The sequence below is a fragment of the Puma concolor genome, chromosome D2, assembly GCF_028749965.1.
Source record: "Puma concolor isolate L17-30 chromosome D2, mPumCon1.1.hap2, whole genome shotgun sequence".
Taxonomy (NCBI): Eukaryota; Metazoa; Chordata; class Mammalia; order Carnivora; family Felidae; genus Puma; species Puma concolor.
This window is the reverse complement of record NC_141677.1, coordinates 5739128-5765253: the sequence shown is the minus strand read 5'-3', so window position 1 is coordinate 5765253 and position 26126 is coordinate 5739128. Positions and strand designations below refer to the sequence as shown.

The 26126-nt window shown below is 41.9% G+C and overlaps 1 protein-coding gene and 1 long non-coding RNA gene across 5 annotated transcripts in view; both read left to right on the top strand.

The window, feature by feature from the left end:
- PRKG1 (protein kinase cGMP-dependent 1) overlaps positions 1–26126 on the top strand; it is a 1267967-nt gene that overhangs the window by 477888 nt on the left and 763953 nt on the right. The gene's annotated exons all lie outside the window — the stretch shown is intronic.
- Positions 5776–9905, top strand: LOC147575745 (uncharacterized). Its single transcript, XR_015241508.1, has 2 exons — positions 5776–7402; positions 7655–9905. It is a non-coding gene; the product is annotated as an uncharacterized LOC147575745 (long non-coding RNA).

Here is a 26126-nt window from a genome sequence, read left to right as displayed (position 1 = left end):
TTTGTATAGTGTAGGGCTGTTGGACTATTCAGACTCTTTGGTTCCGTAGAATACATAATTTTAAATGCACATGGAGTAACACATTCCTCATTATGGCTTTCCTTGGAATTTTATATCCCAGGTAACTCACCATCGGCGTAATTCCGTCGGCACCTCCTATTTTCAGAGAAATAGCAACAACTTTGGAATTCGTTAATAATTAAAGAAAGGCTCATTTGTTTTTTTCCTGTTAATGCTAATATTTTCTGCTTAACATTTTATTTTAATGTATTACTTTTCTCTTTTTTTCTGGCTAGTATTTGAAAAGAAGCCTTGAAATGATTTTCAAATATCTTAGCACACTGTGGGTATAAAACATCATGCTCCTGTGAATTGCAGACACTTGCTCACATTTAACGACCTGTTTTAAGACAAAGAAGGAAAAACAAAGTTCTATATCCTAGAAAAACCATTCCTTTTGAGCTCATCTTCCTAACTTGAAGGGGCAATTAGCTTTTTCCATTTTGTGCTTCAAAAGAACTGTTAAAGGGGTCTTAGGAATCTCTGGAAAACCTTAGTGGCAGGTGTGTTAAATAAGGTGACAACAGGTGGAATGATTTTCCTCCTTCCCTTCTGACCTCATCCCGCCCCACGTTCAGTTTTCTTCAGTACCGACTCTCCTTACCTCCACAGATGGTGGCATAGGGACAGAAGGCAAGGACAGTAGACCCAACTTTGATATCCAGGGAGGCACACACTATGAAGCAGGACGAAACCCACCTGGATGAGTAATGGGGTTTGGTGTCCATGGGCTCCATCACCAGCTCCACACACGGGATGCCACTGGCCAGACTCAACCCCCTTGGGACTCTCCTTGGGCCGGAGACCGTGGCCTCCAGTCTTTTCCTCCTTGCATCTACTCTGCCCGTAGGTACCAAGTTAATTCTATTCCTCTCCAACTTTCCTGAAATAGACATCTGGTTATGGCACAGACTTTGACCTCCCTGGGCGGTGGCTGCAGCCTCCCCAACCCCCTCCCTACAACGCGGCCTTGGAGATGGGGGCACGGCCTTTGTGTTGGCCTGGGTGGGTTGAATGCCGAATCCCTTTGGGCTTTAGCACAGTTTCCACGTTCGTAAAATAGGAACAGTAAGGCAGATTTCATTGCTTGTGGTGAGGCTCGAATGAGGCGATATACGTCAAGTGCTGATTTTGTGCCAGAAACAAAATATGAAATCAATAAATAGCGATTGTTAGGATGGCTTGCTGTCCCAGGAGAACCACCGCAATTATCTCCTAACTTGAGAAACAGATTTCTAAGGTTCCTGGAATCTTTTCTGTGTCGGTACCTTTGTGCGGGGTATTCTTTCCATGGAGAATGGCTTCCGTGCACAAACGTCTTTCTTTCTAATCTCTCCTTTGCAGGATCTTAAACAGTGCGGGTACCGTGCTAAGGTTCTCATGTGTATGCTGAAGTTTTGAAGCTTTAAAGGTTTCCCTCCCTCCTCTTGCTAGTGAGTTAATTTGGAAAACCAATAATCTAAGCACATTGATAAACGAGACTTTGACCTATGAAAATCGAGGAGGTGTAGCTGTAACATAATTAGATGCCTAGGCTGTGTTTTCATCTTATTCTGTTTGAGTCTGAAAATCTTGTTGATGCGTGGAATGATAAGGTCGGAAGCACGCCGATGGCTGAGCTGACTGCACTTGCTAATGATAGAAAACCTTTACTCGAGGTAGGTCATGGCTCGGACAGAGGTCAGTAATGTGATTTCCCCCTGGACTTGCCTTGTAGATGCTTATTTATAGGAATAGCCGGGTGCCAAGCCGAGACCTTTTTGCCTTGGCCCTAAATGCAATCTCTGCATAGGAGATGGTGATCGCTTGACCATTGTCTTTATCGGAAGGCCATCTCCTCTGGACCCTCAAAGAGAAATGACATACTGCTTCTAATTGACTATCCGTTTGAATGTACGCTCTATTTCAATGGATTTTTATTGCTCACCTGTCAGCACCCATGTGAGACTCCCTGCTTACAATTGGATACCTCTGTGAATTAACCCTGGAGAGTTAGGAATATGCTGATTAAGCTTAGGTCCCCTACATCGACTGTATAAACAAATGCTTTTCAACTCTGAATTACTATGGCTGTAATTCTTTACTTGGTACAGAAAGCCATAGTCTGCCTTTCCCGTACTGGAAGCACTTCTGTCTGCGGCTGTCCTGTTAGGAATTCCCCCAGCTTGACCAGGCATCTGGCTGCTTTCTTTTAAATATGGAGACAATTACTATTGAACAGCAAAGTGGAGTATGTACCCGCAGTCTTAGTAAGCGGATGCAAAATCAGAAACCTTGGATATTAGGGAAGTTGAACTTAATGCTGTCCCATGTTGTTAAGGAATATGGCCAACAGTTTGCTCAGACAAATAGAAAATCTCATACCTGCCTTTTACGCAAGGCTGACAGTGAAATCAACTTCCTTAATATAGAGGCACCTTTTAGCCATGTTATTAGCCCCAATTAGATGTTAGTTGTGATAAGTCTACACACACAAAGGGAAAAAATATAGTAGAAAATACAATGCGTTTATACAGTATATAAAATCCTCTCTATATTCTTGGTTGACCATAGTTGCATTGATAAACTTTGGAACATTTCCTTTGGAGTTCCAATGATTGGAAAGAAACCGCTTGGAATTATTCACAGGATTAGTGGACAACGACGTTCCTGCCTTGAGGATTTTCTTGTTTTGAATAACAAATCTCTCCCTGAAGATGGTTAGACAGAACTCATTTGCAGTAGGCGCCTGTGTACCAGAACTTGGAAGTAATTAGATTGCTTCGTAGCTTAGCTGCACGAGCCTCACTCAGTATATGGATTCTTAAATAAACAATAAGAAAATCACATTACGAAGAATGACAACCCACATGCAAATCCCCTAGTATAATAAAAAGTGATTAAAGATGTTCAAGTGAGGCAAGATTGCTCAGCATCTGCCTACAAGACTCGACTGCAATGCGTAATGTCACTAAATAAATATCAGAACACGTTAAGTTACATTGTTTGCTTTTGTTTTTTGTACGTGGTGAGCTGGGTAAGGCTCCTTTGGAAACGAAAGGAATGGGATGCTTCTTTTTCTTCTCCCGAGGCGTTCACACTGACTTCCACCTGCAAGAAAAGAGTAGACACGGTTGGTGTCACGTTATGTCATCCGTGTGTTCGATGTGCTGTAACGTAGCGCGAGCTAGCAGCTGATAAATCCTGTTAGCAGGTGCTCACATCTGCCAAAGCACCACCAGATGGGGCGTTCCCCAGCCAGGCTTTGGAGAACCAGTAGGTCTCTTTCCCTCTGTTTGACAGATCTGTCCGTTACCCCTGTTATCAGTCTACCCGCTCCAATTTCTTGAAACCTGTCTCCAAACACCTCCCTTGGTTTTTAATTATTAAGTACATTTATAAAAGCACATTAAATTTGGCCAGATGTTTGATTGAAGGGTGGTGTTTCTAGCCTTTTTGGTCTTGGAATGACTACCTATGATAGCCCTCGCTGTTCGTTGAGTAATCTCAAAATCGAAATACCTTCATAGGGAGAAGTGACGCATCCTCCCCCGCTTGGTCCTCTCCTTTGAGGAGTAGCCAGCCTTAAGTGTTTGGGTCAAGGCTAATGAAGGAGATACTGAGCTTACTTAGTGGATGTTGACACCACTGAAGGCATATTGGCTTCACACAATTTCGTGCCTGTTTATCAAAAGGATGTCGCTTCTACATCTTGTAACTCAATTCCCAGTGCTCGCTATTTTGTCACTCTAGAATTCTTAAATTCTATACCGAGGTGATTATTTCTCTGCTGAACGTTGTTTTTCAAGGGGTGACCTGTCTTAAAATTCCACTTATGTTCAGATTGCCATCAAAAGGGCATCATTAGGTCTTGGCAGATGCTTTAAAAATTTTCTTAAACAAATTTTTAAGGGGCGCTTGGGTGAGTCAGTCGATTGAGCATCCGGCTTTGGCTTGGGTCATGATCTCACGGTTTGTTGGTTCAAGCCCCGCGTCGGGCTCTGTGCTGCCAGCTCAGAGCCTGGAGTCTGCTTCAGATTCTGTGTCTCCCTCTCTGCCTCTCATCCTTTCCTCCTCCTCTGCTTATGCTCCGTCTCTCTCTCAAAAATAAATAAACATTAAAAAAAATTTTTTTAAATTTGAGAGAGCATGAGCACAAGTGGGGGAGGGGCAGAGAGAAGGAAAGAGAGAATCCCAAGCAGCTTCCACACTGGCAGCTCAGAGCCCAACCCAGGGCTCAAACTCACCATGAGATCATGACCTGACCCGAGACCAAGACTTGGATGCTTAATCGACTCTGCCATCCAGGCGCCCTAATCTTGACAGATGTTAAACAGCGTTTGCCAGCTATAAAGAGTACAGGCATCCATGATTTGCTTTAGTGGGCTGAAAAAGGAAAAACAAAATGTGAAGTTGAGAGTATACAAGCTTTACAAATACTGTCAAGCTGCTAACACCTATTCAAATCATTAACAAGTCAGAATATTTGGAATTTGAACTAAAGCTAAAAAGTTCTAACTCCCTACAAAAAATATTAAATATAATTGTAAGAAAGATCTAAATCCTTGGACTCTAACTTAAAAAAAATTGGAGTCCATTAAAAATGATGAATTTCAATCTGACCTAATTAAATTAGAGGGGATTATAATTCTGGAGATTTTTGAGTTTGGGAATTTTGGGAGAGAGGAAGGAGGAGGGATAGTTTTGTTTCGTTTAGTATTATTACATTATTTTGGATATATTGAATTTATTAGCATAGTGTCTTAAAAAATAGAACTGGACTGTACAAGCATGAGCACTAGAGTCAAAATAAAATAGGAACTAGTAGGAGTCAGAGACATGAAAAATTAAGAGGAAGTTGTGTAGTTGAGAGGTCAGTGTGTCTCCCAAAGATCCCGACTCCTGACGTCCACCCTCTTGAACTCTCCCCTCCCCTTGAGTATAGACTGTGCCAAATGACTTGCTTCACATGAATAGAATACAGAAAAAAAATAAAGGAGGAACCAGATCAAACGGAAGCCGGTTTAAACTAATTTTAAGATAGTCTTGAGGGTTTTGTCTCACCAATGGGGAAACGCTAAGCCAAAGTATCTGGACACTAGAGCTCGTGATTGATTGGCATATAATTTTGAGGGAACATACCTGCCAGATAAAATAGTGTAACTGGAGACAAACTAGAAATCGCATTAGGGCAGTTACCATGAATATATAATAAGGTATTTGAGTTAATCCTTGAGTTCTTTTCGTTCCTAATATTTGGGGACTGCAGAGATAATAAATCAGAAACAGCTGAACATCTCTTCCGTGTTGATATAATTGTAAAAAAATTGGCCAACAGCTTTCTTTTCAACTCAACTACCATTTGTCGAGTACCCGTTTTTTACCAGGTATTAAAAATCCCACTGTAATCAATGGAGTCAGTGGGAAAATTCTCCCACTCTAATTTGAATTCTTCCCAACCCTTGGATAAGCGTCAGATCAGCCCTGGTTGACTTAGAGACCTGTAAGTCCAGGCTAGCCAAGTGTAAAGATAGGAGATATTGACAGCGGTATTAATGGTTTTCTGAAAATTGATTCTTATTGTGGTGCTCCTCCTTTAGTATTTGAAGGTTGAGCTTTACGTATAACACTGTAACATAATTCTCCAGATGTACCTTGGCCATTGCAGATTTTTTAAAAATTACTTTTAATGTTTATTTGGGGGTGGGGGGCTGGGGCGGGGAGGAACAGAGAGAGAGGGAGACACAGAATCCGAAGTAGGCTCCAGGCTCCGAGCTGTCAGCACAGAGCCCAACGTGGGGCTTGAACTCCCGAACCTCAAGATCATGACCCGAGCCGAAGTCAGAGGCTTAACTGACTGAGCCACCCAGGTGCCCCAGGCCATAGTAGATTTTTAAGTGGCCTGCAAGGTGTGATTCCTCACTATTGCTTTCAGAGCTTTTAGGTACCAGCTAAATCCGCATCACGGTAGAAAGACATTGTAGCAAAATTTTTGTAGCCTCAGAAGGCTGAAAAACTCATCATGTTTGAGGAATTAGATTTTCTTTCTGAATATAATTGGAATGGAAGTATTTTATTTGGTTGATGATGGCGCTGTAAACCCAGCCACGCAGTGGACTCTGACATCTGTATTTACTGCTGGCTGCTGTTTGTACAGACCTTCACTTGGAGTTGAAATATAATCGGGCCTTGATAGGTTTAACAAAGATTCTAATCATTAAATCTTCAATCCGAAGAGGAGTGTCCTTAGACGAAAGCCGTGTGGCGTTAAAAATGTAGACACTCCCATCCTTGAGATAAACTAGAGAACGAAAGTACTTGCCTGGGGGTTCCACGCAGGGCTTTCTGGGGCTTAGTCCTCTCTTGGCCCCTGTGTTCACCTTTTCTCTGCTTAGTTACCCCAGGGCCCAGGCTCTACTCTTTCTCTACCCGGGCTCCCCTTCTGGCTCCTTCTCTGGTATGTCCAGAACAGGATGAGGTCTTGGCTGCTGCTTGTTCACAACTCAGATGGCAAGCCCATGGACCCTTTGAAGATATTCCCACCGATCACCAAGCGGAAGCGGATTAAAACAAATAACCATCGTTGGCAGGTTGTCAAGGTGTTAGAACCGTTGGGCCTGATACAGAGTTACGGACACGGGTTGAAAAAACCTTGGCGTGCCTTCCCACCCTGTGTCAGGCGTTTCGTTAGGCACCGAGAATACAAAGATAAGGGCAGCTGGCCTTCAGGCTCCTGGCCAGGGAGTGTAAATAATGAAGCAGTTGCCGCACATGGTGTTAAGGGCACAGTGGGAGAGAGGGAGATGCTTGCTATCACAGGGACACAGAAGCTTGGGGGTGGGCCGGGTGGAGATGACCCTGTGGGCAGCACGGGGAGGCAAGCCAGGTAGACGAAGTGGCATGTGAAGAAACACGTAGGCGAGAAAGAACACGATGGATTTGGGGAACTGTAGGATTTTTTCTTTTTAAGTTTATTTATTTTTGAGAGAGAGCAGGGGAGGGGCAGAGAGAGAGAATCACAAGCAGGCTGTGCCCTGACAGCACGGAGCCAGACTCAGATCGTGACCTGAGCTGAAATCGAGAGTTGGACACTGAACTGACTGAGCCCCCCGGGTGCCACCAGGGAAGTGTAGGATGTGAAGGGCACCCTGTTGAGCCCTGGGGCTCAGTGGGTGGGCGTGAGTTGTTACATCCCTGGTTCTCCCGGTGTTTCTCCCCAACTAGTAGCATTAACATCACCCGGATGTTTATGAGAAATGTACATTCTCAGGCCCCACCTTAGACCTGACTGAGAAACTGATTTAAATAGCCCTCCGGGTACTTCCGATGATACTACAGTTAAAAAGCCACTGTGTTACATTTCGTCATATCGTAGCATTGTCTTTTTTTTTTTTTTTTTTTTTAATTTTTTTTTTCAACGTTTTTTATTTATTTTTGGGACAGAGAGAAACAGAGCATGAACGGGGGGAGGGGCAGAGAGAGAGGGAGACACAGCATCGGAAACAGGCTCCAGGCTCCGAGCCATCAGCCCAGAGCCCGACGCGGGGCTCGAACTCACGGACCGCGAGATCGTGACCTGGCTGAAGTCGGACGCTCAACCGACTGCGCCACCCAGGCGCCCCCGTAGCATTGTCTTTTAAAGCCAGTGGATTTTTGTTATTTTGAGAGAGACAGAGATGGTACAAGTGAGAGAGAGGCAGAGAGAGCGGGAGACAGAATTCCAAGCAGACTCTGGGCTGTCAGCACAGAGCCCACTGTGGGGCTCGAACTCAGGAAACTGCAAGTTCGTGACCTGAGCTGAAGCCAAGAGTTGGACGCTTAACCGGCCGAGCCACCCAGGCGCCCGAAAACGAGTGGATTTTAAACAGGGGAATGAGGCTAGTTGAATTTGATGTTTTATCACAAGTGCTGCCTGGAAGCACTTTTGAGAATAAATTAGCGCTTGCTCCGCAGTCGGGGGAACGAGATGGAGGTGGGGTGGGAATAAATCTGGATGATGCTTAAGAGGCTGGGCGGAAGTGTGGCAAAGATTGAAGGGCTTCAGGAAAGACTCGAAAGACACTCAGTAGCCGCTTTCTCATCGTCACCTGATTGGAAGGGGCCTAATGCCATTATTGCTCAGCTGGACTCAGGCTCATTGTTCATCACTCTCCTCTCCTGCCAATTGGTCCCACTTTTTGTGATGGCCCCTGGAGCTTTTTCATCCAAGAATAGTCAAAAGATCAGTGTTCCTCTTGCACAACTGTTGGGTTTCATTTCTCGACACGAGGGAGCAGGCGGGTAGGCTGTTGCTTCTGGTATCCAGACAGGATTACATCCGAGTATTTCCTCTGGCCTAGAGCCAGAATTTCTACCACTATCTCCCACTCATTTGAACAAAGTTGTATTTATAGCAGAGAGGATTGTCTTCCTGGTGTAAACAATAATCTTATTATTTCTTTGATTTTACAATAAAAACATCAGAATTATTTGGGACCTCTTCCAGTGGTTTCCCATTTGTGGTCTTTGCCCAATAGACGTTTGACATGCTGCATTTCTGGATACAGACGGAGTATGTACCATGATGAAGTAACCTAGGTAAAACTAAGTTGCATAGTTTAAATATATGATATTACATTAAGGTGATGATGGAGATAGGATTTAAGAATCACTCGGTGCCCCCAATATTTCCTGAATGTTCCTCTGTTTTGGGCACTGGATGGGTACAGTACTTTATTATTCTCAAAACATCTGCACGAGATACTGTATTTTTCATACTGGTATATTTTTTATACCAGTGAAGAATTTAAAGACTAAAGAGGCTAACCAACCTGCCACTTCTAATATGTAACGGAGATTATTCAAGCTTCTGAACAGTCCAAAAAGAAAGTCAAGGAAAGTTCTGCCCATTTTCATAAATGACTCTGAAAAAGAGCTTTCGTGGCTGCTGCTACAGGTGCAGAGACCTATGCTTTCTTCTACATGATTGGTTCATAGGGTTTTTCAAAAGCAACTGAGCTGGGGTTTTTTGTTTTCTGGTTTTTTGGGTTTTTTTGTTTGTTTGTTTTTTGTTTTAATCTAGACAGAAGCATAAAGCTATCTATATCATCTGATTGAGTCGCTCCACTCCTAGGCTCCTAGACTATGAAAATAATCTGAGATTCAGGAAAGAAATGTGTGTGCAGATGCTTTTCAGAAATATTTAAAGAGGAAAAAAAAGTAATGATAAAGATAGTATCTGGCATCTATTCAAATGTTGTATATATTTTAGATGAACATGTCATTTATATAAATATATGAAGATATACTTTAAATCAGTATGCCATGGTAGTGTATTCAATGTAGCAAACATAGCATATTAAATATAACATACATACGCCAACATGTTAACTATGGATGAAATTATTGGTGATTCAAGTATGTGACATTACTTCCTTATTTTTGGAATTTTCTTGACCAAAAATTACTCTTACAACTCAGAAATAGTAAACACCCTATTTCCTAAACTAGTCAGAAATCATAAACCTCCCACTTGATAAACTAGTCCAGAATATGTGTTTGCAGTTATTTTGTGGAAGAAAATAAAGTCTGTTTTTTGAGATAAAGTGGTTAGAATTACTTCCACAGCATTGCTGTTTAAATTATAAGCCAAATACTTCTGGATCATTTTATTGAATTTTCTGTCTCAGGAATGGAAAACAGCTTCTTCATATTTGAGCAAATCAGGATGACAGGTTGCACAGAAATTGACACTGAATGAATTTCGATACAGTATGGAGACCAAGTGTCCTAGATCTGATCAAAGATTAATTTGCCTCATTCAAAGAGTCACCCGATTTTGGCCTCCAAGAGAAATAATAAAATCAAAACATTTTCAGTAAAAAAAACATGATAGTTCTCAATCACAATTTACTTTTACTTTTATATTCCTTAATATGGATTCTGAAATCTATCTTTATTCCTTTCAACTGTCTACGAGACCTTAAGTTAGTAAGCTTAGTACTTTTAGCGTGTGTTTTGACTGACGAGTGTGGTTTAACTTTGTGAAAACTTCTCTCAATTCCCACAGCACTGTTGGAATAGGAAGTGGGGTGGGGGGCAGATAGAATACTGGGATCAGCCGATTTTCTTGATTTTTTGGGGCCAGCAAGTGTGAATTTTCAAAGACCATAGTAACAATAACGATGGCTTATGCTTACATAACACTTTCTGTGTTGCAGGCACTGCTGTAAGAAATGTCCCACATATTAAGTCATATAATACAACAACCTAAGAGGTGAGGCCTACTCTATCATTTTCAAGATGAGGAAACTGAGGCACACAGATACAAAGTGACTTGCCCAAGACGACGCTCACCATAAGCGTTTGACCTAGAATTTGAACCCAAGCACTGACCCAAACCCTTGCCCTTGTCCCTTATAGTATATAACCTATCGGCTCCAGTCAGCTCTTAGGGGCGTAGGAAACTGGTCCTCAAAAAGCACAGCGTGGTGACAAGGCATCATGGGAATCCTTCTCAATGATTTCAAAGATGCACGCACACGTGTAAGAGAGTCATGAAGTCACGCGGTTAAGTCTGATGAATCCCCTTGAGTTCCCTATTTTCGTTGATGGTTTGGGGGGAGGTTTTTGTATCACACATAGATATTTTAGTAGTAACGTATGAAGGATAGGTTTTGAGATAAAGTGATAGACATAAAGATAACTTTCTAACCGCTTTGAGACGTGCCCGACCATCCAGGGGCAGAGTTCACTCTCCTCTGCTCTCAGAAACTTTGGTGGGATGTTTGAAGAGTGTGGATTTGAACGAAGGAATGCTGGTAAAACTAGTAACATTTACCATGATTAAAAAGTAATGGTATAAAATTTGAAGGAAGCCACAAAGCTTATCAAACCCGTTTTCAATATTTAAAAAAACAAAACAAAACAAAAAACAGCTTGAGAAAGACAGTGACTTATTCAAGGATTTTGAGATGGTTCTGAGCATCAATGTAACCACTACTTGGACCTCCACGTTCTCAGTACTTTGTCAGCTGCCGCTAAATGATAGAAAACGAGGTTGTGTAGCTGATGGCATCTTATATTACTTTCTTAATGAATTAGCAATGTTTTTCATCTCTGAGAAAGCGCAGACAATTCAGTGGGGGTTAGGTGAAAGGCATAATCAGATTGCAAAATTTGAAAGCCTTTCCAAATCACATGCTCTTGACATCACAGACAATGGATTGTAGCAAATACTTTGTTACTTTCAGGTTTTACGTTAGGGTGTTGATTTAGACTACCTCAGAGAGAAATCTTCCCATTTTGTTTCCTTTTTTCCTCTCAGCACCTACTCCTTCCTCATGAACGTAGAGTCAAAACAGTGATTTTCCTGGGAAAAGAACCACCATTTTAGGATTCCAGACAACGTAAAAGCCTCAGTTTCAGTTCACCTCCTATGTCTGCCATTCTCTGATCTAGGTTAGGTCAATTTATCTCTTAGCCAACATTTAGCTCAACCATGATATGTATGTGCTTAAGAATTGAAGGAAAGGAACTTATTTGAATATCTCTATCCATATGAATGCTAGTTCTAAGAAGTTTTGAGATGGATAGATGAGGTCAGTGGACCATGTTGAGTAAAACTCTCCTTCGAGAAGTCCCTTTCATGTTTGGAGAGGCAGGTGCCAACTTGTAAAGTGTCTTTATTAGATTCTTTTAAAATTTCTTAGAAAAAATACTAAAATTAATATAACCAAATAATGCACACTTAAAGACCCAGTACTGAGACTCTGTTTCAATACATGGCCAAATGATCATTTGCAGTTGATCTAGGAAATCATCACTGAAAATATGATTACGGTGTCTAAATGAGCCCACTTAGCTTTCTAAAGTAATCAAGTAAATCATGAAGGGGCCACTTTTAAACTTCCTTTTGTGCTAGGTAAATACAATCTTTTGTGATACTAATTTAATTACACCATTTGGCTTTAATTGGCTAAATAAAAGAGAAGGAAATATGCAGGCAGTAAAGAAGATCAAATGGATGAATTTAAAGAGTCGTAAGCCTTAATATACTTCTAACAATGTGAATATAGTCGAATGTTTTCCTCAAGAGATACTTGAACTTCTAAAACATTAAACAGAAGCTATATGATCAGATGCACAGTTTAGAGTAGTTTTAGGGTGCCATTTGGTTTGAATGAATTTTGAATGAAAATTTTCATGAATGCTCTATGATGATTGTAGGTGACAGACGTCTGTCTCAAATAAACTAAAAGAAGATTATTTGACCTTTTAATTAACTTGAACAGAGAATGTGGTAAAATTTGTGGTTGTTACATAAATCCATTAATTTTTGAGCCATCGGTGTTTTTAAAAAGAATCTATTTCTTCTATTATCTCTTCATTTTCTTCTTTAAAAATGTCTATACGAAATCCTTTTTAATTTCTGACAATTGCACCACTTTGAGATAAAGTTCTCCTGGTGCACTCCCTGCTCAGTGAAAGAAAAGAAGACCTCATTCTGGCTTTTGGTTTATCTTAAAGGCATCCTGCTAATGCTGATACGTATTACAACCTGGGTGAATCTTTAGCATGCCATGAGGTGCCCAGCACAGGAGCGTTCATAGTGACAGAAAGTAGAACAGTGGTTTGCCTGGGGGGGTGGGGAATAACGGGGAGTTTAATAGTTTCGTGGATGCAAACTTTCTATTTGGGAAGATGAGGAAGTTCTGACAACAGGTGGTGGTTGCAGCATATTATGAATGTGCTTCATGCCCTGGAATTTGTACTCAAAAATGATTCCGTGGTTTAAAAAAAAAAGCCTGTTTCTCTTGAGGAACCTATTATCTTTTTATTTTCTTTCTCAAAGTGTTGCCCAGTCTTATTAAGACAGCCTTGGGAGACTTTAGCGTGGCGATATCCTGTTGACGCCTTAGAATACAGGTTGATCGTTAGTTACGGACCTGTGTCCTGGCCTTCTTTCTGTCACCACTCCCCTTACACATTTAAACAAGTCATCAGGTTGGTTTTTAAAAACTGTGTTCCAAAATGGGATTCGCAAATATTGTTTATCTTATTTTCCAGATTAAAAAACAAAACTTACTTGACCCAACGTGGATTTCCGCCAAGTTGAGAATTTAAGGTGTGGTCTGTGCATAAGGTGACGAACTTAATTAGATGTAAAGAGCAGACTAATCATTTCTAATTGCATGGTTAGGGCTTCCTGAAATAGGTCACCACCATTAGTGTGATGCTGTGCAGGCCAAATGTTGTACTCCGTATAGTGATTATTTGCCCCAGTTTGGTTGGTTGGTTGGTTGGTTATTTATGTATGTCTGTGTGTTTTCATTTTATATTAGAGAGTGAGCGAGCAGGAGAGGGGCAGAGAGACAGAGACAGAATCCGAAGCAGGCTCCAGGCTCCGAGCTGTCAGCACAGAGCCCGACGCGAGGCTTGAACTCGGGAGCAGCGAGATCATGACCTGAGCCGAAGTCGGACGCTCAACCGACGGAGCCACCCAGGCGCCCCTCCCCCAGTTCTATCACCACACAATATTTTGTAGCTGTTGGCTGAATCTTTTTAGCTGTTGACAGAATAGACACAAACGTATTACTTGATCCGTTGTGCTTCGAGAGAATAAAGGAGTTAGGATTTTTTCTGTTCAAAAACTGGTGGTGCCAGTGAGAGTCATAGGAAGTTCAATGCAGTTTAGTAAAGGAGAAGAAATAGACTTAGTTTGGCTCTTAGAGGGCCTTTGCTGCTCCTAGATGTTATTGAACATCAGTTCACAATTGCCATAGACCCTTTGCTCCACGTTTTTGTCTTCCGTGTGTTTCTCTTGATGCTCTAATAGTAACCTAGTAGACAAATTTTATGTGTTTGTTCTTGAACAGCATTATGTAAGTAAACTGTATTTTGAATTTGCTTTAAAAGTACATCACTGAACTTTATTATGGGAGTATATAAGTGAAAGTCAATAAAAGCTGGTGAGAAAAAATACTTAAATTTGATAAATATGGTTTACCAAATCTTTTCTTTGTCTGCAAGCTTCTATATGTCCCCTCTGCAGAGTTAGGTTATGAGAACTCCCATAAACCAAACTTCTTCATAGTTTGTATCATAAAAATAAGTTTTTTTCTCCTTTTTAAAAATAAAATTAGGTCGGGGCGCCTGGGTGGCTCAGTCGGTTGAGTGTCCCACGTCAGCTTAGGTCATGATCTCACAGTTCGTGAGTTCAGGCCCCGCATCGGGCTCTGTGCTGACAGCTCAGAGCCTGGAGCCTGCTTCATCTTCTATGTGTCCCTCTCTCTCTGCCCCTTCCCCGTTCATGCTGTCTCTCTCTGTGTCTCAAAAATAAACAAACATTAAAAAAATTTAATAAAAATAAATAAAATTAGGTCATAACATTACTAATCCATCAAATGCCTCGAGTTTTGAAGTGCCCTGCTTGATCCCTCTTCATTCTAAAACTTTTGACCATTCTTAACCACTCTTGCTTCTGACTCTTTGTCCTGTGGTTTCCACCTTGGGCTCTGGGCGTCTTCCCCCACTCCAGAGCTGCTCTTAGAGCCTAGGATTTTTGCTTCTATGAAAGAACTCAGTTGATGGGGATATCAAAAGAACCCAGGGAAATTCAAAAGGACTAAGATTAGTTAAAATCTTGTTTTTTGTTGCTGTCACTATTGCCTTCTATAAAGATGAAATGATGATAATAAGGCAGACAAACAACTTTGATCAGACAGCGGCTCATGTTTCAAAGATAAAGAAATTTACTGGTTTTCACTGCTGTAGGCAACAGGGATAAAGAATAAAGAAATCCTCTAGGTATTAAATGTCCTCCCCACAATAATTTTGTATTTTCATATATGTGACATATAAGTTTTGATTCGGGGGAAAAATTAAAGTTAAGGATGAAGAAGTCCCCCTTGTTTTCTTCCTCCTGGATCTGGGTATGTTTCTCTAGCATAAACGGAGCTGCGTGGGCAGAATTTAAGAAGCATCCCTCAAAGCCACAAAACTCAAAATTGGTGGCTTCACTCTGCCAAAGACCGTGGTGGACATTCTGTTATTATTTTTGCCCTATCTGTCTTACCCACTAGACTTCAAATTCTATTATAACATATGTCACCCTTTGCTCAATCAATAGTTCAGTGAATGACCCAGTTAGAAGACTATAAGTTCTTTCCACGTATTTTGAAACAAACCTCTGGAGACCTAACCCACATTTACAGGGTCTCTAGGTTCCTGGTTCTTAGACACGACCACCAACTCCAAAGCAGCTTGTTGGAACGGATGCCAGTTCGCATGGTAGATTTTTGTCAGAGTTTAAACTTGTCTTTGCTTTGATTTAGTCTTAGACGACAACACAGAAAAATTAGAATTGTTGAAAACCCATTGCTCTATTTCCTCCTGATAGGATACATTTTTCTGCGTAGCGTCTTCTAAATAGTTAATGCAGCAAGAGTAGAAAGGAACTCTTTTTCAAATAAATGGTTGCGTATTGTCAGAGTCTGTTAACTATCGGTAAAACCACCTTTCAGCAGAGAAACCCATTAGTCGTATTGATGAGTTACTAGGGAAGTCTTAAACTTAACACAGAGACCCTTAACCCAGAGTTGAAATAAGACGGTTTGCCTCTCACCGCTCTGGTAAGAATAGAGAAGCAGGGACCTATAACGAACGGTCCAGAACAAGTGAGGGTGGTAAATATTGCCAGGCAAACAAAGATGGTAATCGCCAACCGTAACGTACTTTATCGTGAACCGGACTAAGAACCTACATTTGAATCATGATGCGTGATTCAGCTCTTACCTAACGTGTTTGCTTTGTATTTATATAGTTTTTTTATGTTTATTTTTGAGAGAGAGAGAGAGAGAGAGAGAACACAGGGGGAGGGGCAGAGAGAGAAGGAGAGAGAGTATCCCATGCAGGGTTCGATCCCTTGAACCGTAGGATTGTGACCTGAGCCAAAACCCAGAGTTGGACGCTCAACCGACTGAGCCACCCGGGTGCCCCTGATGTGTTTGCTTTCTAAAGTCTAAAACCAGGAGACTTCAAGACGATGTGTGCCTTCAGTATGTTTCTATTAATGGTGTTTGTGATTAGAAAAAAATTACAGGTTTCATTTTTATACAACTTTACTTCTGTGAAGCTATTTGTAATTAACTGTTTCTGGGGAAGCATAAGCAGATGAGGGTTTCCCATTACTCTTGAGACATCAGGCGATGTGACACAGGTTTTACTCCTAGATCACTTGGAAAGATGTGCTGTCCATTTTGCCAAAAGTCAGGCTACTACTTTATGAGTATAGGTGAAGATTTTTTTTTTATTTGTCTTACCAAATTAAAATCAAATGTTCAAGTCCACAGAATGTACAGATGTTGTGTCTGCATCTTTTATATTGACTTTGAACTTGAATACTAATTCTAGGATATTTTTTTTTTACAGCCTCATTTCAGATTTGGATTAATTCATGAGGAAAGATCTCTTTCCAACTAGGACATTAACATCAAGGGAAGATGTTATCATGAGGTTTATGAAAGTAGTGAGGAAATGGGATCCAAATATTTCAACACTGAAGAAAGGACTAACTTATATATTATTACTATCTCCACTCCCAGTAGGGCTATCACATGCCCGAGCTATAAAATGCTAAGTGCTGATTCTTTCAAAAATGCCCTGACTTACCTTTATAATAAAAAGAAAGTCAAAACATGAATGTGAGACTTTAGCAGGGTTGTAAAAGTGTCCTCGGTGAGATACTAAAGATATATTTAGCTAGCTTAAGACCACATACTTCGGCCAACGTGAAATATAGAAGGAAAAGTAATGGCTTTGTCTTAAAAGCGTTGAAGGTATGATGCAGGATAGTTGCTACTTTGCGTACCCAATTCAGGGTACGTGTGGCCAATGTGATCAAATTTGGAAAAATGCATTTATAGAACACACACATTTTAAGCTGTTTTGTGAAAATGAAGGCTTGTTGCATTTTCCAGTTAGGTCTGAGGTTCTTTACATTTGTTTTTGTCAATCTATGTAAGTGTCTACTGTGACAGTGTGTGGTACGTTGTGGAACAGTACGTCTTGTTTCATTGGGTACCTGAGGTGCGCCGATAGAACGCGCGAGGATGCAGAAGGTGATCCTCCTCTCTTGGGACCGGTAATGCGCTAAGCGTTCTCTGCCCTGGTGAAATTTCATCTCAGGACTGACCAAATAGATGTGTGTCATCTGGGCCAGGGTAGGAGCTTACTTTCTAGGCGTTTCTTCACATGATCAGATCAGAGGCAAATAACTGATCTTCTGAGAAATGAAATCGGAGCCACTCTGGGATTATGGGTAATTGGGTTGCAGACAGAATAGTTCTAGGGTAGACTCTGTTGAACGTGTCACTGCGGGTGAATCTACAGAAGCGTGTGATCAGCTTTATAAGGAACAGAAGACAGTTAGTCTCAGTCGTCTGTGAAGAGCTTTCGAGTCCCCCTTGGGCCCTATTCTCTTAATGGCAATGTGCACAGAACCAGCTGTCCTTTTGGCACAATCGAGAAGCAGAAAGCATTTGGTCCCCTGGGCTCAAGAGGATGTGAGTTTTTGGCCCCAGAGTGCTCACAGAGTCAGCCTTTACCAGAAATACCTCTGTGTTCAGACCATTGATGATGACGATCTTTACCCAAGTCGTCTATTTTCTCAGGCCTCTCTGTTTTCTACAAGCACTGTGATTGGTAATCATGCTCACAATTATTATAAGGGTCATTTTTTGAGTGCTGACTGTGTGCCGTGGAGTTATAAAACCCTATTAACTTCTTCCCAGTTTTGTCATTTACTTTGGAGCCACATTCTGGGTTGTTGTTTTGTAACAAATATGTAGATGTCCTAACTCTAGGCTCTTTCCAGAAATAAGCTCTTTTCAATTCAACTAGAATTCAATGTGCCCTTCAGTCTCGACTGATTCCTGTCTATTTTTGGCGAAGTGAGGTCAGCGGAGTTAAATGGAGCTATTGTTTTTCATCACAGTGGGCCATTTGCTTGTATTTGAAAACATGTTCTTAAAAGAGCATTTGAGGGAGAGATCTGAGTTTCAGGCCCAAGTCCGCGGCCACTGGTTGTGATGACTACATAAAGTCAATTCACCTCTCTTTAGTTTCATTATTGGTGAAATAAAAGGTTTCACGTGGACCGTCCGAGTATGATCTTAGATTCATAAGTAATTCTTATCTCACATCTATAGTTGACTTCAAAATAATAATTTTCTTCCCTCTTTAGACTTGTTGCCCTAACAACCTGCGGGTACTCAACGCTTTTCCAATGAGTCGTCCATTCCGGCATTTCATAAATCCTGAGCACCTGCTCTGTTTCAGGTACCGCATGAGGTGCTGAAGTTACAGCAGTGAGAAAAAAAATGTCCTTGTGCAGCTTCTAGACTAGCGGGAGAAAGGAAAAGTAATGACAATCAGACTTTTTAATGTAAAACTACAACCGTGATGTGTGATGACAAGAGAGAGAGTCATGGCACCGTGATAATAATGAGAGCCTTCCCAAAGAAATGATCGTTATAAAGGTGGGTGTGAATCAAGGACTTGTTTATTGTGTGTGTGTGTGGGGGGGGTGATGTTTCTGGGAGAGCAGAGCAAGAGAGCAAGATGTGCTAGAGACTGGGTAGAGGCCGAGATGAAAATGTTGGTGTTTGGAGCAAATGGTCAAGGAAGAATTCTTGAGACATCTTGGGTGCAACAAGGTGGTTTTTTGAAAGCACAGGGACAGGACCCGTGGGCAGAAAGAGCTGCCCTGGGGTCATGAGGAGTGAATGATTATATGCCTTCAAGTGGGGGAAAGGGTCAGGGATGGCATAAGCCTCTAAGGAATTTGGAAGCCAGATGTCCAGGACCTTGAGGGGCTAGCTGCTGTTAGGAACAGGTCATTGATTCCTGCTTAGTAATGCCTCAGTCATGAGACCCTTCAGATGTACATCAGGGGCCGTAGGCTTGGAGGATGGTTGCCAATGTATATTTGGGGAGTAGAGATAAAGGAAGTTTCCATAGGAATTTTTATATGGTAAAGGAGACTTACAGGATCCTGGAGGTCGGGCTAATGATAACCTGATTGCCCTTGGTCCTCAGCAAAGTGGCAGCATGGAGGCAGCCGAGGTCCTAGAGGAAGGACACTCAGACTGTCTCAAGGACGTGTCAGTGGGCTGTGAGTTGTATGGAAGTTTAATTTTGTTTTCTTTTGTCTTTGTTCCCCACGTGAGGGGCCTATATTCTCTGTAGAAATACTGATTTAGGTCTTGGAATGGGATCCAGCTCCCATGGGGCTTACAGTTTAGAGAAGAATCAATATTTGGCTCTCATGAATTCATGCGACTCTTTCAGTTACATTAAGGAAAACGTTATAGGAAAAAAACAAAAGTCCACGGGTTCTAGGCTATACGTGAATGCATCTGATAAGCCTCAAGCAGAATCAGTAGACATCCACTTACTCTTCTTACCTCTTGAATCTGGTTCTGGACGGTGTGGGTGAGCCATTCCGGGACTTGAAGGACTTGGTTTAAGCAGTAGGAAGCTGAGAGTTTTGGTCCTTGGGATGGTTCTTTACAGTTCAGCAGATATTTGGAAGGCCTAGTAGGCGCTCAGTGCTGTGCTGAGAACAAAGGGCACGCGGATGATTAAGACAGTTCCTAATTTTAATGAACCCAAAGTCCAAATTATCTGGCCACTTCAAGGATGCCCTAGTTTATAGACTTTGAGAAAATACAGAACTACTTAGCGTTGACTTTTAAAATAACCACAGGAAGACAATACGGAGCCATTATTTAAACATTACGATGTAATTTCAAATGGAATAATGTAATGAGGCTCAGGTCTAACAGGAGAAGTAGAGTTGTTCCTCCGGAAGTTCTACAAGAGGCACACTATCTGTCACAGATTGACGGTAGCTGAATGTTTAATGTTGCGCTTGAGCGCTTGAAATTGGTGAACGGTGTCCTGTAGGCCCTGGTGAAACCGCAAGTATGTTATATGGGCGAGGTGAAATCTGGTAGGTTCTCTTGTCCCTGCAAGTGTTTTGTTGAATTATTAAGTGTATTCGCCAGTCGAGAAAGCACAGGAAGTAATGAAGGTGCTAAGACTGAGCCAGATCTTTATTTTCTTAAGGCTGTTCCTCCAGGTTTGTTTATTTTTATTTATTATATATAATAAAAAATGTATATATACACACATAAACATGTATGTGTTATATAATGTATATGACTATGTAATATATACAATATATAACATATGAAAATAGATAATATGTAACGTATAATACACATAGCATAATATATGATATATAATATATATGATATCTGATATTTATTACATATAATATCAATACACATACGGGAGGAATAAGGCTTCTTTCCCCTACAGGGCTAACCCCACCTGTGTTAGAGAAAGCCAGCCGCCATCGTATTCCACAAAGTTCTGACTTTTAAAAGGGACAGTCAGTGATCAGTAGTTAACTAACAATATTGCAACAATGATTTTATATGCTTTTGCAGGCGAGGCAGCCCTGTTTTATGTAAGACAACCCAAATACACATAAGTCCAGGGAGGTTTTCCTTTGGGAGCCAGCGCAGAGCTCTGAGAAGGGAAGGGGTCAGTGCAGTCAGTGGGCAGAGATGCTTGGCTGTCCTTCAAGGAGAGGGAACCAGATAGCAGCCCACGTGGAGCTGTCTCACCGTGGGTGAAACAGAAGAAGGCATCTTTCTGGACGTATCGACCGATGCATATTTGTGCAGAGAACAAGGCACTGCCCCTTCCAGGCTGATACAGACCTGCTTCAGGGCACGAGGTCTGGAGAACAGTGGGTTTCAAATCTCTCCGTGCTCCCTGGGTTAGACCCGTTAGTGCAATACCCAGACCACACCTCCATGTGCTATTACCCTGAAGGTGATAGGGCCTGTCCCAATAGAGTCCTGACTTTGGAGTAGGACCCTGAGGCCTGGGTTCTAATCCTGGCTGCACAACCACAAATTGTGAGACCCTGGAGACGTTGTTGACCTCTGGCCCTCAGTTTCTTCCTCTGTGAAATGGAGACGCTGCTAGAACGCCATGTTACCTGTAAGAGTTCAACAAAACTGCAAATACCGAGCCATTGGTGCAAACCCTGGCCCCAAATAAACACTCCCTAAATTTTAACTAGAAATCTTAAGACTCTGGACAAAGCCTATGCCTGTGGGACTTTATCAGCGTTGGAGTGACAACATTTGAAAAGATACCCCTATTTTTACATGATAGAGGGAAAATGAGAACCTGAATATATAGTTAGGTGTTGTGGGGACAGGTTTTCTTGCTGCCTCACCATTTTATTCCTGTAATATTTCCAACTGTCATAAGAACTTGACATTTTTTGTTTGTTTGTTTCTTGCTGTTTGACCATTTCGTGTGTGAAGAGTTCTTCATGGAACGTAAACTATGGAAACTGGTTACTATGTTCAATATACCCTGGAGCCTAAGTTTACGCAATTTTACTCAAGACTAATACATTCCCGTATTAACTTTCCTTTGATAAAAGGATGGACTTCATTGTATGTCAGAATTCTGGAAAGATCGATCTTCCGTACTGAGTACAATCAGCATCCTTCTTTATCTGACTGCAACTTATTAAAAACAGGATGAGTAAAATTTTGTTCTTAAATCTTTTCACCTTACGTAAGATTAAATGCTCAGGAATGCACAGGATTTTCAACGATTTGCATTCATTACCCTTGCTCTAGATGTTTGTCACGATGCTCAGTGTTCCTCCTTTACCTCTCCTCCAATGTGCCCTGTGTACTATTTGCAGATGGTCTTTAATCACTATGGAGAGATGAGAGCGGTGTTATGTGGACAAGTCATTAAGGCAGAAGGCAGGGAATGGTCCTACCTTCCCCCTGCCCTGGGCTCTTGGGGATTGGAATACCATTTCAAATTGTAGTGATAATCACTTAGCCCAAAGCTCGTGGAACACTTGAATGCCTTACACGATGTATTCACGCCTTACCAAGGCGTGGTCTCCTTGCCTGGTTTGGCAGTAGATCCTCATTGGCCACTCTTCTTTTTAATTTAAAGTGTAGCTGGGGCGCCTCGTGGCTCAGTCGGTGAAGCGCGCGACTCTTGGTTTCGGCTCAGGTCACGATCTCACGGTTCGTGGGACTGAGCCTCCCGTCGCGTTTTGCGCTGATGGTACAGAGCCTGCTTGGGATGCTCTCTCTCTCTCCCTCTCTTTGTGCCCCTCCCCTGCTCGTGCTCTCTCTACCTGTCTCTCTCTCAAAATAACATTAAAAATTTTTTATAAAGGTACGGTTGACATACAGTGTTCTATTGGTTTCTGGGGTACAACATAGCGAGTGGACAACTCTGTACATTGTATAATGTGGTTACCGTCCATCACCCTGTAGCGTGATTATGATAGTATTGACCACATTCCCCCTGCTGTGCTTTCCATCCTCCTGTCTGATTTATTTTATAACTGAAAGTTTATACTGCTTACTCCCCTTCGCCTATTTGACTATTTTACTGTCATCCTTTTAACCTTTGCTTTCTTTTTTTTTTTTTTTTTTTTTTTGGACCCTGTCACCAAGGCTTCCCTTACCTCTGTCTCATTATTGATGTCATGATAACTACTGTTGGGTGTGTGCACGCAGATGCAGGTACTCTCAGTGCCCTTTTGCCACCTGCTGATCCCACCTCTCATTAAAACTTCAAGGACAAATGATTGGCTCGACAGATGCCCTCGAGGTCAGCCTGAGTGATAGACTAGCAGCCTGTGGACGGGTCTGCGTCGGGTGCCCACCCCTTGTCCGGTCTTCCGTCGCCCGAGTGCTGGGGTCAGCTGGCACAGGGCATGTGAATAAAGGATCCTGTGACCGTAAAGAGGAGTGTGCATGCAGCCAGTACTTGGGATCAGCTTAGGATCTGTGAGAATTAACTGGAAGGCACTTTCAAAGCCTTCCGGTGTAGTAATCACAACATAAGATAGAAAATAAGCATAAGAAAGATTTAGATGAGAGGCACTTGGGGAGAGAAAGATATTTTGTGTATTATAATTGGATTTTAAATTATCTGATGGAATTAAACATGCAATTTCACGTAATTATCTCACTTTGACATAGGGGCCAAATTCACTTGTCCACGGTCTCCGTTATTGCTTTTGAGTGTGAAAATGGTCAGCAGGAAAGTAAGCTCATTAGTGCAAGTTGAATAATTTCTCCTGAAATTTTGGTAGTATGCATGATTTTGGATGCATGGAATAGCTGTTTTTCCTTTTCACTGTATTCCTTATTAAAAATGTGCTAATGAGGGGCGCCGAGGTGGCTTGGTCGGTTAAGCGTCCGACTTCACCTCAGGTCATGATCTCGCGGTTCGTGAGTTCAAGCCACGCATCCGGCTCTGTGCTGACGGCTCGGAGCCTGGAGCCTGCTTCGGATTCTGTGTCTCCCTCTCTCTCCCTGCCCCTCCCCTGCCAGTGCTCTGCCTCTCTCTCAAAAGTAAATAAAACATTGAAAAAATTTTTTAATGTGCTAATAATTTTTTATTTACTGGCTTCCATCAGAGTTAGCAGTTACTGCATTTACTGTTCATGCCACTTTTGCTTGTTTGTTTTCTGTTTCCTGGCTACTTAGAGACTATGTATTCAGGTGTATTTTTTCTTCAGTATTGACTTTCTCTTGACATCATCTCGGAAATCAAACCCGTCTGCATTGCCGGTAACAGTTGAGATTTGAATAAAGGTCCATATTTCTGGCTGTGCCTCCTGAATGCCATCTCTGCTATGTAAGGCCGCTCTGTAGAAATCTCCTGTAACCACCCTTCGCATGCGTTCTTTTCCTGATCACATTTTGTGTTTGTTAATCACTTGGATTGAGAGTCAAGGTATAGAAAGCCTTGAGATGTGCAGTAAATATGGTTTAAGCATCCAAAAATTAGGTTCAGATATCATAAACTGGATTGTGGTACCAGCTTCTCCTAACAATAGGCTTCCTTGGAGGTTTTCAGGATCTACATGAGCTTTAATCGAAGCGGGCAGTGTTATGAAAGGTCTGAACATCCTTCAAGGTGGCTCACCCTACCTCCTGGGAAGAGGTCTGTGCGTTTATTGTGCTGCTCTGCTTCCCCAGGATCCAGGTTCCCGTGGACCACCTTCCACCGTAGCAACCGTGGGGTCTTGCTGACGGAAGCCTCGTGTTCACATTCAAGATTTCTCTTCCTGTGCTTCTCTATGAATCTCTGCTTTGTTCATTCCTATTGTCACCCTGTTTGTGCCGGCTCTTTGTCATTTCCCAGTTCAGTGAAATTTTCAGGATAGCTTACATAGTGCTTGGTATTTGACAAAAAGGCTTGGCATTCATCCGGAACTGACCTGCTATTAGCTCTTTGACAAAAGTCCCATTCTTGACCTAAGATTGCGGAACAGAGGACTCTTTATGTGGAAGGTGATTCACCCAATTTTAGTTCCGTTTCCTAAGTTTTGGCTCTTCATAAGCATCTGTACAAAGTTACTGTATCTTGAGCAAATATGGGCACAATTTTTTTTTCCTTCACAGCAAAAATGTGTTTCCTGAATAAGGAGGTATCCAGAGGTAGGCTTTGCAGCTCCGTAAGTTCCTAGAGATTTTATGCAGCTTTCGCTATCACATGTACTTTTATAAGAAAAGAGTCATAGACTTCATCAGATCCTCAGTATTTTGTGACTCTTAAGACAAACAAAATGAACACAAACGATTTATGGGCTTGACTTCTCTTCTAGGCTGTAGAGTATTCATTGTCTGAGTCCATTTTGGGAATGAATGAATCTGTACCCAGACCTGGTTGCTCTAACTTCATTAGATTGAGTTGAGTGGCCATATTCTCAGGGATCTCTTGCTTCATTCTGCAGACCGGTAATGTCAGGTACTAGAAGGGGGTAGGCTAGTGATCCAGGCCAGTCAGAAGATTCCTATCCCTAGTGCCAGGCAAACACACGTAGAGGCACGCAAGCATTGGCCTATTGTGCTTAGTTTTGCCAAGTGCGAGCTCTGAGAAGCACAGAGTTGCTATTTGAAACTCACCCAGCCTATACATGAAGATAGTATTTTTCTGCCATTGTCAAGTATATATCTTGGGCTCTTTGCTGATACAAGGGAGACATTTGTGTTTATATACCTATACTGTTTTGCACCAATTCCCTAGGGTTTGGAAATTGTGCAGTATTTGGGGTTGGAAGAGCTGAAATCTGTTTCATCTTCATAATTTGGTGGCGGTGTGACCTTGGGTGAATCACATGAGGTCTCTCGGAGCTTTAATTTCTTCATCCGTAGAATGGGAGTAATGACGCCATTTAAGTCCCACAATTGTTCTGATCATCGTTGAAATCATGCGTGTGATCTATAAAATGTTTTACTGCGTTATCGACAGCAGATGTTTTATGCAATTTGCAATGATTAGTCAAGTCTAGAGATGAGTACCGAATTGTGAATCCGAGTCGTCCTCCTTCAACTGACAGTCTAAACGACTATGCTAGGTTTGCTGATTTCCAGCCCCCTGCCGCCTGGCTCATAAATCAGCCTCAAGATTATACACATATTTCTGTTTTTCATAGATGGGTGCATTTGAAATCCAATAGATAGAAATTCCCCTCTGAGACAGAAATGGATTTTTAGAGAAGGGAGCTCCACAATTCAGGTGCCCCCCATTCTTTCTCAATCTGTTTCTAGAGTCTTCAGCTTCTAGCAAATCATGTGTGGGTCTTACTGTGTTGTTGTGTCCTCTTCTAGGGAGAGGGGAAGTGAGAATTACCCGGCCCTGTTCTAGGCTGAGCACTTTTCCTGAATGTTCTTTTCCACCCTGACTCTGACACCCCGTCCCCCCCGCCCAACACTGCTCCCATAGAACCCTGGATTTCTTCTTCTTTCAGTCCCTTCACTTTCGATGTAAAATGAAGAAGAATAAGAAAACAAAAACAAAAGCAGAATATGCACCGTGAGGGCCCACTCATCTTGTGAGAGTTTAATGAGATAATTTTGGAGATAGCATTTCAAAAAAAAAAAAAAAAAAAAGCCTTATTGAAGAGCCTTGTTTGCATGTTTTGAGGCAAATGAGAGCCTGTTCATAGCATATGCTCAGGACAGCTG